General features: G+C 41.3%; 1 protein-coding gene across 1 annotated transcript in view; it reads right to left on the bottom strand.

Moving 5' to 3' along the window:
* Positions 1–14,450, bottom strand: part of LCOR (ligand dependent nuclear receptor corepressor) — a 147,223-nt gene extending 132,773 nt beyond the window's left edge. The window contains exon 1 of the mRNA XM_055559826.1: positions 13,632–14,450. The gene's annotated coding sequence lies outside the window, so the exon portion shown is untranslated. The remainder of the gene's footprint in view (positions 1–13,631) is intronic.
* Positions 14,451–14,679: the final 229 nt, after the last annotated feature.

Genomic DNA, 14,679 nt, shown 5'->3' with positions numbered 1-14,679 from the left:
TTTTCCTAAATGACAATAGAATTGACTAAGATATAAGCAGTTTCAAGAGGGTGTAGGGATAAACCTTAAATATCTTTAGCAGTGTTTTTTACTTCTTTTAAGGAGTGAATGAGACTTTTTCCCCCCTTAAGCCCTTGGGATCACATCCAATGCTGAACTATAGTTACCTAAATACATAGTATTATGTTCATCTGCTCTTCAGGAAAAAAAAAAAAAACAGTTCACTATTGTCTTTGTTAGGTAGTTGTAAGAAAAAAGAATCACCAGAAAGAAGTTATTTATAACTAAATAGCACACGAAGGTTGTTTCCATGGAAAATTTGTTACAATTTTTAAAGCCTAGAAAGGTATAAAATACAACTGAATTAGGCTAAATGACGGAGAAGGCAATGGCACCCCACTCCAGGACGGAGGAGCCTGGTGGGCTGCCGTCTGTGGGGTTGCACAGAGTCGGACATGACTGAAGCGACTTAGCGGCAGCAGCAGCAGGCTAAATGAAACCAAAGGAAATTCTCAGAGAAAAGTTTAAATATATATAAACCTTGGTAAAATTACAAAAAACTACTTGAATATCCTTGCTGAACTTGAGCAAAATATACATTTCAAAGTTTATATCTGATAACTTTCCCATCTAACAAAAACAACTCATTTCTGAGTAACCACTCTAACTTGTTCTCATTTAACCATTCTAGTTTGTTTTCATTTAATTTTTTGAAAGATTGGTTATTCAGAGCCTGCTATATACCAACTACCCAAGCAATTGGGTGACTTGTTTTGGTCAATGAACTGTGAATAGAGGTGATGCGAATAACTCTCAGACCAGGTCATTTTCATGGGTCTGAAGATGCAGATGCCAGTCATTAGAGGTTTATTTAAATCAACTTCAAGGATGGAAGGCAGAATAGATAGATAGAGCTGGGCATAGAATTTATATCTGCTCACTCCTTAAACAATGGTCTTTCAATGCTGGCCTGTAGGAGTGTGATATGATATGATATATGATATAATATGATTGATGCGTGTACACATGTCAGTCATGTCCCACTCTTTGCAACCCCATGGACTGTAATCCACCAGGCTCCTCTATCCATGGGATTTTCCAGGCAAGAATACTGTAGTGGATTGATGTTTCCTTCTCCAGGGATCTTCCCAATCCAGGGACCAAACCCACACCTCTTGTGTCTCCTGCATTGCAGGTGGATTCTTTGCCACTGAGCCACCAGGGAAGCCTCATCATGTGATTAATATATATGATATAAAACTAGATTATCAAAAAGGGTAGTTTCAAGACTTCCCTGGCAGTCTAGTAGTTAAGACTCTGCTTCCACTGCAGGGGACTTCCCTGGCAGTCCAATGGTTAAGACTCTGTGCTTCCACTGCAGGGGACATGGGTTCTGTCCCTGGTCAGGAAACTAAGATCCCAAATGCTGTACGGTGGGGCCAAAAAAAGAGTACTTTCATTGTGGATGACTCTTACTTATGTTCCTTGTAGGAATACAGTAATTATTACTGCAAAAAGACAATTCAGAGATCTTAAGTACCTATCAACTTAAGATAAAAAAATCAGAGTAACTTACATGAATTTGTGGAATAATGAAGGGAGCTACATTATTATAATGATAGAAGACTAATAGTCCTCAATATTTATTGAGTGAGGACTCTAAGCTAAGTCCTGAGCTAAGCACTTTACCTGCCTTATTTCATTTAATACTTAAAATAATTCTACAAGTTAAGTATTTTTTAAATATATATATTTTATTGAAGTATAGTTGACTTGCAATGATTCAGGTGTACAGCAAGGTGATTCAGTTATACATATACACTTGTATTATTTTTTAAAATTATTTTCCATTATAGGTTTTTATAAGATACTGACTATAGTTCCCTGTATTTTTTTTTTTATCTTATTTAGAAACAGGGGAAACAAAACACTGATGTGAGAGCTGAGCCATAAAGAAAGCTAAACACCAAAGAATTGATGCTTTCAAAATGTGGTGCTGGAGAAGACTCTGGAGAGTCCTTGGACAGCAAGATCAACCCAGTCAATCCTAAAGGAAATCAACCCTGAATATTCATTGGAAGGACCAATACTAAGCTGAAACTCCAATACTTTGGCTGCTGATGTGAAGAGCCAACTCATTGGAAAAGATTCTGATGCTGGGAAAGATTAAGGGCAAGAGTAGAAGAGGGTGACAGGAGGAGATGGTTGGATGGCATCACAAACTCAACGGACATGAGTTTGAGCAAACTCCAGGAGACGGTGAAGGACAGGGAAGCCTGGCATTCATGGGTCACAAAGAGCTGGACGCGACTTAGTGACTGAACAATAACAACCTTACTCAAAATTCATACAAAACAGATAGATGAAGCAATTTAAACTTGAGATTCAATAATTTCATCCTTATTTTTTCCACTGTGGTACATCACAGATCAAGGTAAATGCTAGCCTGGCTTTTTTTATGAATTAAAAGAGAGTTGTCAAACTTCCCTTTTTCCTAGTTGCTATAAATTAAACATTGTGCTATGGACATTTAACAAATACTTATCCACTAACTCTTTGAAGTTTTTACATCATTTTATGGAATTTCTTTGTCATCAGAGCGTTAAAGTTCTTGGGCTGACTAATAGCAGTTATTTTTGAAAAATGACAAAAGCATTAGAATATATCTAATAATTCTGCTAACCAATTTCCACTCTTTTTCAAAAATAAATTTCTGTCACTATTCTTTTATTTAGGATTCCTCCCTGAAATGCCTTTTCAAAAGTTTGAGCACTTACATTTATCACTAAAACCTGTGTTATGCTGAATGACTTCTATGGTTGCATATGCTATGACTCTTATTATTTTGCCTGAAACACAGATCTATGATTTCTTCTCAAGCATTGTCTTATTGATCCAATAACATTTCTCCCCAGATCAACTGAAAGAAGTAACAAATTCCAAGGCACACCGTATGGAAGACTTGAAGTAGGGTAGGTGCAGTGAAACATAAAACAAAGAACAGTTCATCTATTCATGGGACGGATGACATTTCATATTCAGAAGAAAGAGAATAAGTACAGTAAATTGATGAATGACATCTCAATCTTTTTCTCACATTTATTTTTTTAAAAAGAAAACAATTTCCACAAGTTGCTTGCAGTTGATGTCACCTTAGCACAAAAAATTTCCCCCTTACAACTCTTCTCAGAAATTACTCTGTACATCTCTCTGAAGCTTTTATTCTCTCAGTCAGATTCTTCTTGACAGATATTCTCCTAGAAGCAGCATTAATGATGCCAATATACTCTAGGTGTTCCACACAGAAAAAGATGTTGCTGCACGAATGCTCTTTCATATTGTCTGACACTATTAATTCTGGAAAACTCTACTGGTCAGTTCTTTGATCTATAATCCTTTCAGAAATTTGAGGATCAAAGACATGATTATACCTTTGAAATTTGTTGAATATCTCTTTTGGCAATTGATTTGCTTTATGACCTTCAATAGTCACTGAATTCTCTGGCCCTTGTTTTCTGCATTGTTAAAAGAAAGTTGGATTAGGTATTCCAAAGTTTTTTTTAGAGCTTAAATTGTCTAACTTATTAGGATTTATCACTGTCAAATACCTGAAAGTTTCAAACAACTAATTTTGTATTTGTTGATTTTAACAAAATACCAAGGCATATAAAATAGAATTGTAAAATTGCAGTAATATGTACTATGGTATATTAAGTAAGATAAACTCAGTTTTGTTTGAACCTATTCATTTCAATTTGATGTAATATTATAGTAATTAATATTTGGTTTTCATTTGACAGTGTAACATATTCAAAGTTTAAGGCACTAGAAGTGTTCTAGGAGGTATGTATGAGAAATGTATGGCTACCTCTTGGCTAAAAACCATCTAAATCAGTAACACCAATAGGGAAACCCAAAATAATTAACAGCAACAAAACTTAACAAAATAAATTTCAAAACAAAGGAATTGTGAAACAAACCTTCTATATCCAGTTAGCAGGTGTTGCACACCAAATCCACGGGGTCGAAGAGAGTCAGACACAACTGAGCGACTGAACTGAACTATACCACCAAAACACCGTATCCTCACAAGGTGCTCAAAAGGGCAGAAAATTGAGCCCATCTGAAGACTCTTAAGCAAGACAGTGGACAAAAGAGCAAAATTGATGTATTCAATATTAGCAGAAACAAATAGAACCAAATTAATATTCAACAAAAGGAATTGGTCGTGTATGTAATGAGATTGCTTATAGCTAGTACCATGTAGCTACCAGAAATTGTGTTCCAGAAGAATATTGGCTGATAACATGGCACAGTATGTTTACCACGTTTTTCAGGTTCTCTCCTCTTCTGGACACAGTAGCACTGCATGTCCTGTCCACTTGTGGTTGAGTGGGACCGTGTGACTCCTTTTAGTCAATGAGCTAATTGTGAGCAGATGTGTTACATGTGACTGTAGGCTGGGTCATTTGAGTGGTGATGCAACACCCTCCTGGCACTTTTTTTCTTTGTGGGATGACAACCAGAAACATTCTAGGTAGCAGCTCTGTCAGCTTAGGTCCCTGAGTAATTCTAATGAGCTAAACCACTCTCCTAACTTTCAATGAATACATACTGTGAACAAACGTTGTTCTCAAAATATTGAAATTCTGGGATTGTTTCTTCCATCAGTAGAAGTGCATAGTGTGTTGATTTCACAAACTGAACGCTAGCTTGGGCCCAGTCCCTACATATCCCTTCTTACAAAGAAAATGATTATCCCAACTTCTAGCAGCATAGACTAGTTTTACTTGTTCTTAAATTTAAAAAGTTGTAAGTATACAGTATGTATTTTGGGATGAAGGGTCTTTTGCTGAATATTGTGAGCTTCATCTATATTTCTACATGGATTTGTGGTCCATTCATTCTCATTGGTAAGTACTGTTCATTGTGTGAATGTATTAAATTTTATGTGTTTACCGTTTGGGGTGTTTGGATAGTTTCCAGTATTTTACTATTACAAATCACATTCCAGTGAATATTCTGGTACATATCTTTTGGTGTACATCTGTCTGCAATTCTACTGGATATATACCTATATGAATGGAATTGCTGGTTTATAGAGTATGTTTAGTTTTAGTAGGTATTGCCAAATAGTTTCCCCAAAATAATTGCATTAATTCACATTCTCACCATTAGTATAGAAGTGTTTTGGATGCTCCAACATCTGGCATTTTTCACTTCTTCACTGTAGCCATTCTGGAGATAACTAACAACATTGAGCACTTTTTCACATAGTATTTAGTGGCCATTTCTGCCCCTTTTGGGGGTAATATACCTATTCATCTTTTGCTATTTTTCTGTTAGGTTGTCTTTGTATTTCTTTATATATCCTTTACTTATAAAGTTGTTTTTTACATATACTTCTTTATATATTCTGAATATGAGTCTTTTTTGAATATATGTATTTTGAATATTTTACCCCATTCTGTGCATTGTTTCTTCATTTTCATAATGGTATTTTATTTTGAGCTCTTAATTTTAATATAGTCCAATATATCAGTTTTTAAATTTTTGGTTAGTACTTTCATGTAGGTTTTTAAAAGTTTTGCCTACTTCAAGGAGAAGAAGATATCCTCTTCTAAGAATTTTATTATTTCATCTTTCACATGTAGATCTGAAATCTGCTTGGAATTGGTTTTTGTGTGTAGAATGAAGTAGTGATCAAGATATGTTTTTTTCCATGTTGTTACTCAATTGCCTAAACACTATTTACTGAAATATTATCTTTTCCCCACTGTAGTGTTATCTTTGTCGTAAATCAGGTGACCATACATGTATGGATTGGTTTCTGGTCTTTCAGTTACATTCCACTGATCAATTTGTCTTTCTTTGTAGTGTGTTAATTGCTGTACCTTTGTAATAGTCTTGATGTCAGATAGTATAAGTTGCCTGGTACCATTTTTTGTTCTTCAGAATCACCTTGGGTATTCTTAGCCCTTTTGTGGTCTATCTGAATTTTAGAATCTGTTGTTGATTTGCGCATGCACACACACACACACACACACACACACACACATAAGCTCTGCTGGGGTTCTGATTAGGATTGCATTGAATCAGCAGATTAATTTGAGGACATTAATATTTTAACAATATTGAATCTTCCAATCCATGAACATGATATATCCTATTTGTCTGAGTCTTTAAAAATTGCTATCTATAATAGTATGTAGTTTTCAGTGAAAGTTTCACATATCTTCCATTAGATTTATTCCTAAGTATTTGATTTTCAATAAAAATAAACAATGAAATCTTATCCGTTAAATGTAGTTACATACATCTAAACTTTTTGTTTTGAAATAATTTTAGATTTACATAAAAGTTGCAAAGAAAATACCCTTCACCCAGGTTCAGTTCAGTCGCTCAGTCATGTCCGACTCTTCGCGACCCCATGAATCGCAGCACGCCAGGCCTCCCTGTCCATCACCAACTCCTGGAGTTCACTCAGACTCACTTCCATCAAGTTGGTGATGCCATCCAGCCATCTCATCCTCTGTCGTCCCCTTCTCCTCTTGCCCCCAATCCCTCCCAGCATCAGAGTCTTTTCCAATGAGTCAACTCTTCGCATGAGGTGGCCAAAGTACTGGAGTTTCAGCTTTAGCATCATTCCTCCCAAAGAAATCCCAGGGCTGATCTCCTTCAGAATGGACTGGTTGGATCTCCTTGCAGTCCAAGGGACTCTCAAGAGTCTTCTCCAACACCACAGTTCAACAGCATCAATTCTTCAGTGCTCAGCCTTCTTCACAGTCCAACTCTCACATCCATACATGACCACAGGAAAAACCATAGCCTTGACTAGATGGACCTTTGTTGGCAAAGTAATGTCTCTGCTTTTGAATATGCTATCTAGGTTGGACATAACTTTCCTTCCAAGGAGTAAGCGTCTTTTAATTTCATGGCTGCAGTCACCATCTGCAGTGATGGTGCCCAAAAAAATAAAGTCTGACACTGCTTCCACTGTTTCCCCATCTATTTCCCATGAAGTGATGGGACCGGATGCCATGATCTTCGTTTTCTGAATGTTGAGCTTTAAGCCAACATTTTCAGTCTCCACTTTCACTTTCATCAAGAGGCTTTTTAGTTCCTCTTCACTTTCTGCCATAAGGGTGGTGTTTAATATTAGCATGACCATGGTACATTTGTCAAAGCTAAGAAATGAACATTAAAGTAATAGTATTAACCAAACTACAGGCTTTATTTAGATTTCAGCAGTTTTTCCACTAATGTCCTTTTTCTGTTCAGGGTCCAATCAAAGATGTCACAGTGCAATTAATCATTATGTCTCTAGTTTGTGACAGTTACTGAGTCTTTACTTGCTCTTCATGACCTTGAAATTGAAGAGTTCTGGTCAGGTATTTTGTAGAATGTCCTTTGGTTTGGGTTCACCTGATGTGTTCTCATGAGGGACTATGGGACTGGGGATTCTGGGACTTAGAGAGGACGTCCACAGAGATGGGGTGTTCTTCTCAAGGCATCATGTCAGGCGCAAATGAGACTGACATGATTTATCATGGGGTGATGCTAACCCTAATCACTTTATTACAACAAAATTTGCCAAATTTGTTTAGTCATTTATCTGTTGATGAACGTTCAGGTTGGGGCTTCCCAAGTGGTGCAGTGGTAAAGAATCTACCTGCCAGTGCAGAAGATGCAAGACATATGGGTTTGATCCCTGGGTCAGGAAGATCCCCTGGAGCAGGAATTGGCAACCCACTCAACTGTTCTTGCCTGGAAAATTCTGTGGACAGAGGAGCCTGGCAGGCTACAGTCCATAGGGTCATAAGGAGTCAGAAATGACTGAGCAGCATGGCATGGCATGGACATTTGGGTTATTTCCAGTTTAGGAATTTGCTAGGTTTGCCATAACAAAATACCACAAGACTAGGTAGCTTACGGAGAAGGCAATGGCACCCCAATACAGTACTCTTGCCTGGAAAATCCCATGGATGGAGAAGTTTGGTGGGCTGCAGTCCATGGGGTCGCTAAGAGTCGGACACGACTAAGCGACTTCCCTTTCACTTTTCACTTTCATGCATTGGAGAAGGAAATAGCAACCCACTCCAGTGTTCTTGCCTGGAGAATCCCAGGGACGGGGGAGCCTGGTGGGCTGCTGTCTGTGGGGTCGCACAGAGTTGGACATGACTGAGCAACTTAGCAGCAGCAGCAGCAGGTAGCTTAAACCACAGAAATTTATTATCTTATAGTTGTGGAGGTTTTCCCACAAAGATTATTATGTTGTATTTTCATTTGATTAAGTTCAAAGTGTTTTCTAAATTCTCTTTCGATTTCTTTGACCATGGGTTATTTAGAAGCATGTTATTTGGTTTCCAAAAATCAGTTTTTCTGTAGACCTTTCTGTTGATTTCCAACTTAATTCTATAGTAGCCCAAGAACATGTTGTATGATTTCAGCTCTTTAAATTTATTGAGACTTGTTTTATGGCCCAGAATATGATTAGTCTCAGTAAATGTTCAGTGTGCTCCTGAGAAGAAGGTATATTCTGAAGTTGGGATGGATGGAGTCAAATAGTTTCATAGTGTTGCTGAAGTCTGCTCTATTTTTGCTTATTTTCTGTTTACTTAATTATTGAATCTACTTGATGAAATTAGATAGTAGCAAGCTTCCCTGGTGGCTAAGATGGTAAAGAATCTGCCTGCAGTGCAAGAGACCTGGGTTTGATCTCTGGGCTGGGAAGATCCCAAGAGGGGAATGGCAAGCCACTTCAGTATTCTTGCCTGCAAAACTCCACGGACAGAGGAGCCTGGCGGGCTACAGTGCATAGGGTGACAAAGAGTCAGACATGACTGAGTGACTTTCACTTTCCTTTCATGTAGTAGCAAAGTGACACCATGGGGTCTCAAAGAGTTGAACAAGACTTAGCCACTGAACAACAACAAGTTATTGAATTAAGAAGGAGATACCTTGAAAAAGCAAAAAGTCGTTAATTATCTTATCTTATGGTTTTGGTTTCACATGACCAGAAATTGTTGCTAGATATTGTGTATAAAGGACCATGACCATATTGTGCTCTAATGACGTTATCTTGCATCATAGAGGATTCATCCTTTCATTTGTTGGTCTGATAGAGGATGTGGCTGATCATCTCATTTCAGTCTGGGACTGAGTGTTGACAGTAGGGAGGGTACAGTGAAAATAGATTACAGTTTTAGACTCAGCCTATCTCTGATTTATTCTTTCCTAGGGAAGACCTTCCAGAGCTTTAATGAGAAACAAGAGTTTGTTTTCTCTGAGGTTTTCTACAGATTAAGTTCTGACTTAAAAGGTTTTGAGGAGGGCATGGCAACCCACTCCAGTATTCTTGCCTGGAGAATCCCCAAGGACAGAGGAGCCTGGCAGACTACAGTCCATGGAGTCACAAAGAGTCAGCCATGACTGAGCGACTAAGCACTAAAAGGTTTTCAGCTTCTGGTATTCAGTCTCCTACACCAAGCAACTTTAAAATTTGGCACATATCTTAAGGGGATGTGGAGACTAGATATCTCCATTTGACTTCTGAAATATCCAGTTTGTCTCCTTTGTTCTTGTTCAGTCGCCCAGTCGTGTCCGACTCTTTATGATCCTATGAACGCCAGCACACCAGTCCTCCCTGTCCCTCACCATCTCCTGGAGTTTGCCCAAGTTCATGTTCATTGCATCAGTAATGCCATCCAGCCATCTCATCCTGATGCCCTCTTCTCCTTCTGCCCTCAATCTTTCTCAGCATCGGGGACTTTTCCAATGAGTTGTCTGTTGGCATCAAATGACCAAAAGAGTGGAGTTTCAGCTTTAGCATTAGTCCTTCCAGCGAATATTCAGGGTTGATACCCCTTAAGATTGACTGGTTTGATCTCCTTGCTGTCCAAGGGACTTTCAGGAGTCTTCTCCAGCACCACAGTTCGAGGGCATCAATTCTTTGGTGTTCTGCCTTCTTTACAGTCCAACTCTCAAGACCATGTGTGACCACTGGAAAGACCTTCAGACCTGGGGGACTCATCTTTTGGTGTCATATCTTTTTGGCCTTTTATACAGTTCATGAGATTCTCACAGCAAGTATACTGGGGTGGTTTGCCATTCCTTCCTCCAGTGGATCATGTTTTGTCAGCACTCTCTGCTATGACCCATCTGTCTTGAGTGGCCCTGCACAGCATGGCTCATAGCTTCATTGACTTATGCAGGCCCCTTTGCCATGAGAAGGCGGTGATCTGTGAAGGGTTGTCTCCTGTGGCCCTACGTATATACCAACATCTCTGCTGCTTTACTTGTTCCCTGCCCTAAGACCCCTGTCCCAGGGCCAACCCTAGATGCTTCAGTTCAGTTCAGTCACTCAGTCATGTCCGACTCTTTACAACCCCATGAACTGCAACACACCAGGTTTCCCCATCCATCACCAACTCGCAGAGCTTGCTCAAACTCATGTCCATTGAGTCGGTGATGCCATCCAATTATCTCATCATCTGTCATCCCCTTCTCCTCCTGCCTTCAGTCTTTCCCAGAATCAGGGTCTTTTCCAATGAGTCAGGTCTTCACATCAGGTGGCCAAAGTATTGGAGCTTCAGCTTCAGCATCAGTCCTTCCAATGAATATTCAGGACTGATTTTCTTTAGATCTTTACGATTTTCTTGTTTGATCTCCTTGCAGTCCAAGGGATTCTCAAGAGTCTTCTCCAACACCACAGTTCAAAAGCATCAATTGCTGGATGCTTAGCTTACAGCTATAATCAGTAAATATCTCCAGGGTAAATATATCTACAGATCCTCAGTGTCATTCAGCACTCCCTCCAAGGCCCTCAACTCCTACACATTGTAGTTTCACTCCCCTGTTATTGGTGGATACCGTGCTGTGTTTTCTTTTCAAATTTATATCTAGAAAAACTACTCAGATGCATACTTTACCTTGTTTATTATGATTTTACTGTTGATTATATATCATCAATGTTCAGATGCATATTTTACATTATTTACTGTTGTCACGCGAGTGTATGTTCCTCGGTTCTTTGTCTCGTCACAACAAAGATTTGGAGCAACGGACATTAAAGCCCTCGGTGCGTCACAGCTCTCGGGTCTTGGACAAACCGTGCTACAGCGCTTAGGCAAATCAATGTTACAGCTCTATTTTATTTAGAAGATAGCAGGAGAATCCAAGACTAGATGAGAAGAGAGTGGAGTGCATGGGGAGGGAGGGAGGGAGTGGGGGAGAGAGAGAGAGAGTGAGTGAAAGAGAGAGTGAGTGAGAGAGAGAGAGAGAAAGAGCGCAGGCACGCAGGAGAGTCCGTGAGAAAGCGCTTTGGCTCCTCCTTTTATATGTTTTTTCCTCCACCTGGGCCTGCCCTATGCAAATTGGGCTTAGCCAGGAGTGCTGTTTGTTTTGTCTGAAGTCTTCTCTCTGGTCCTCAGACCTTCCTTGGACCTTCCTTGTCTTTTAGCCACCCCCATTTTGGACTCCTTTTCCCTATTCTACCTACCTAACATTTGGTAGTTCTGAATAGGTATCTGAGATCTCCCAGGGGCTCACAGGTGTATCGAGTGTCCTCTTCTGTTTTCTTACATGGCTTGACTCATGAGTAGTGAATCCAGGAGTCATGTCCTGGTACCTTGACTGCTGTGGGGGTAGAAAGTATTACAGGGTAGGGGCCCTTCCATGTGGGCTGGAGTTGAGCCTTTGGGGACCCATCTTTCCAGACTTTAATTAGGACTTGAGTCCCTGGAGAATATAGTGGTGACTCTTTAGAATCTTTTGGGTCCTGGTTCATACCCCACAAGCGTATATCCTGTTGGAATTGACCAACGGCCATGCTATAAGACTGGAGGGTCTGAACCTCTGGATCTAGGAAGAGGGCATTGACATAAACAAAAGGTCTCCCATATAGCATCTCATAAGGACTAAGACCAACCTGTTCCTTAGGGGCAATGCGGGTGCAGAGGAGAGATATTGGTAAAGCCTCCTTCCATCCCAGGGAGGTCTCTTGGGTTATCTTTTTTATCGCTGATTTTAAGAATTGATTGGCTCTTTCTACTTTTCCTGAAGATTGAGGCCTCCAGGCACAATGGAGATAATAAGTAATGCCCAATGCTTTGGAGACTCTTTGGGTGACCTTAGAAGTAAATGATGTCCCATTGTCACTTTGTAATAACCTGGGCAGACCAAATCTTGGAATGATTTCATGGAGCAGTTTTTTTACACCTCACAACCTTTCGAAGACCGATCCCAGGGCAGGTCAAGGCGTGATGACCTCCTGGGACCCCCCGGACTGGAGTTTGGGCATCCCCAAGATCTCCAGTGTGACCAATGCTGGGTAGAATTAAGAGGTTTGTAACTCATTGCTAGTTTGCTCACCGTGAATGGGAATAGACATGATGTAAGTTCATCCTACCCAGAACTGTTGCAGCCTGAGAGCCAGGCGTCCCTGGGTCAGGAGGCAGATCCCCAGGCAGGCTGAGGCGTGACAGCCTCCTAGAGATCGAATCCCCGGGGCAGGTCGAAGCGTGACCGCCTCACAAAAATTGGGTCCCTGGGCAGGTCGAGGTGTGACGACCTCCTGGGACCCCTAGGACTAGAGGATCCCCAAACATGTTGAGGCGTGAAAACCTTTCTAAGACCGATCCCTAGGCAGGTCAAGGTGTGATGACCTCCTGGGATCCCCCGGACTGGAGTTTGGGCGTCCCCAAGATCTCCAGTGTGACCAGTATTGGGTAGGATTAGGGGTTGGATATTATAGAGTATTTCCCTCCCTCCCAAGGCCAGCTATTTTCTGGTTGTCTCTCCAGAAGATTGTAGAGGCAGCCTTGTGGGTCTGGATGGTGCTCAGGAAAAGAGCATGAACCAGGAGGGAAGGGGGCAGAGCACAACCTTTGAAAGAATGACATAGCACAAGGGTATAAGGTAAACCAATTAAAATCAATTGGGTCCAAGATGACAAGTCAAATTCAAGTAAACCTTAATCCCCAATCTATAAGCCAACAGACACACCCAGAGGTGGCAGGACAGCTCCAAGGCACAAGGTCAAAAGAGGGAGGAGTGGGTGGCTCCCCAATGGCTGGGATGATCCTCTCACTCATTAACATATGAATTCCATCCCCTCACAAAACCTAGCCAGGCCTAATACTATGGCCCCAGCCTTTGCCCTTGGCAATGGTTCACACCCTGAAGAGTGGCTTCTCTCTGGATCCTAACAAATCCACCTCTTATCGCTTTGTCTCAATGAATTTTTGCATCAGAGCCTGAGTTTCATTAGTTTTGGCCAGGCTTGAGTCCCGGCAGAGAGCTGAAGGACAGGAGGAAAAAGCAGTGGGAAAAACATGCCAAGGAATCCCCTTCAAAGCCCGCTGGAAAATTTGCTAAATATCTGACCGGTGCTCACAGTTTCATTGGTCTGATCCTTGGCACAGTGAAGAGAAAGGACAGAAGAACCCCCACCGGCTTGGGTAACAGTTACTGGGGCTCAGCAGATAGCGCCTTTGGGACATGCTGAGGAGTAGCCTCTCCAGAGTCCCTCAGTTGTGACCCTGCCGCCCGCCTGTTTGCGGGAGGTTTGAGGAAACAAGAAATGAGAGATTGTAAAGGTCCTTCCAGCCATAGGAGCGAGGACCTCTTACCTTAACCGGAGGTCTTCTGGAATCTGAGACTGGGCCGCGTGAGCTTTCTGCTGAGTTCATTTTTCGCTGTCCTGGTTTCCAGCATGATGGGCCTTCCCCTGCGCTGGGTTTCTTTGCCTTCCACTTGTAGGGCGGGAGCTTCTCTGAGTTGGGCTCCTGCTGTGCTTGGCCTCTTCAGCGCGGAGGTTGTTTCAGCCAGGTTAAATCCAAGTCATGGCACCATAGATGTCACGCGAGTGTATGTTCCTCGGTTCTTTGTCTTGTCACAACAAAGATTTGGAGCAACGGACATTAAAGCCCTCAGCGCGTCACAGCTCTCAGGTCTTGGACAAACCGTGCTACAGCGCTTAGGCAAATCAGTGTTACAGCTTTATTTTATTTAGAAGATAGCAGGAGAATCCAAGACTCGAAGAGAAGAGCGTGGAGGAGTGCGTGGGGAGGGAGGGAGGGAGGGTGAGAGAAAAAGAGCGCAGGCAGCGGGAGAGTCCATGAGAAAGCGCTTTGGCTCCTCTTTTATTTGTTTTTTCCTCCACCTGGGCCTGCCCTATGCAAATTGAGCTTAGCCAGGAGTGCTGTTTGTTTTGCCTGAAGTCTTCTCTCTGGTCCTTGGACCTTCTTTTGACCTTCCTTGTCTTTTAGCCACCGCCATTTTGGACTCCTTTTCCCTATTCTACCTACCTAACACTGTTACTATCCCCAAAGGCACATAATTAAAAAAAAACAAAAACAAAAACAAAAACATGAAGCCGTTTTCAGGACTTTGACTTCTGTCAATATGGAAAAGTGTTTGTCACTCAGCTGTATCCGACTCTTTGCAACCTCACGAACTGTAGCCCACCAGGGTCCTCTGTCCATAGAGTTTTCCAGGCAAGAATACTGGAGTGGGCTGCCAATTCCATCTCCAGGGTATCTTCCCAATCCAGGGATCAAACCCAGGTCTCCTGCATTGCAGGCGGATTCTTTACCCACCAAGCTACCAGGGAAGCCCTGTGAATATGGGAAGGTAGATACTATAAAAAACCTGTTACTCCAAAGGAAGGAGATTCTG

Source organism: Bubalus kerabau, chromosome 22 (genome assembly GCF_029407905.1).
Source record: "Bubalus kerabau isolate K-KA32 ecotype Philippines breed swamp buffalo chromosome 22, PCC_UOA_SB_1v2, whole genome shotgun sequence".
NCBI lineage: Eukaryota > Metazoa > Chordata > Mammalia > Artiodactyla > Bovidae > Bubalus > Bubalus kerabau.
The sequence above is the reverse complement of the archived record's forward strand: the minus strand, read 5'-3'. Positions and strand labels throughout refer to the sequence as shown.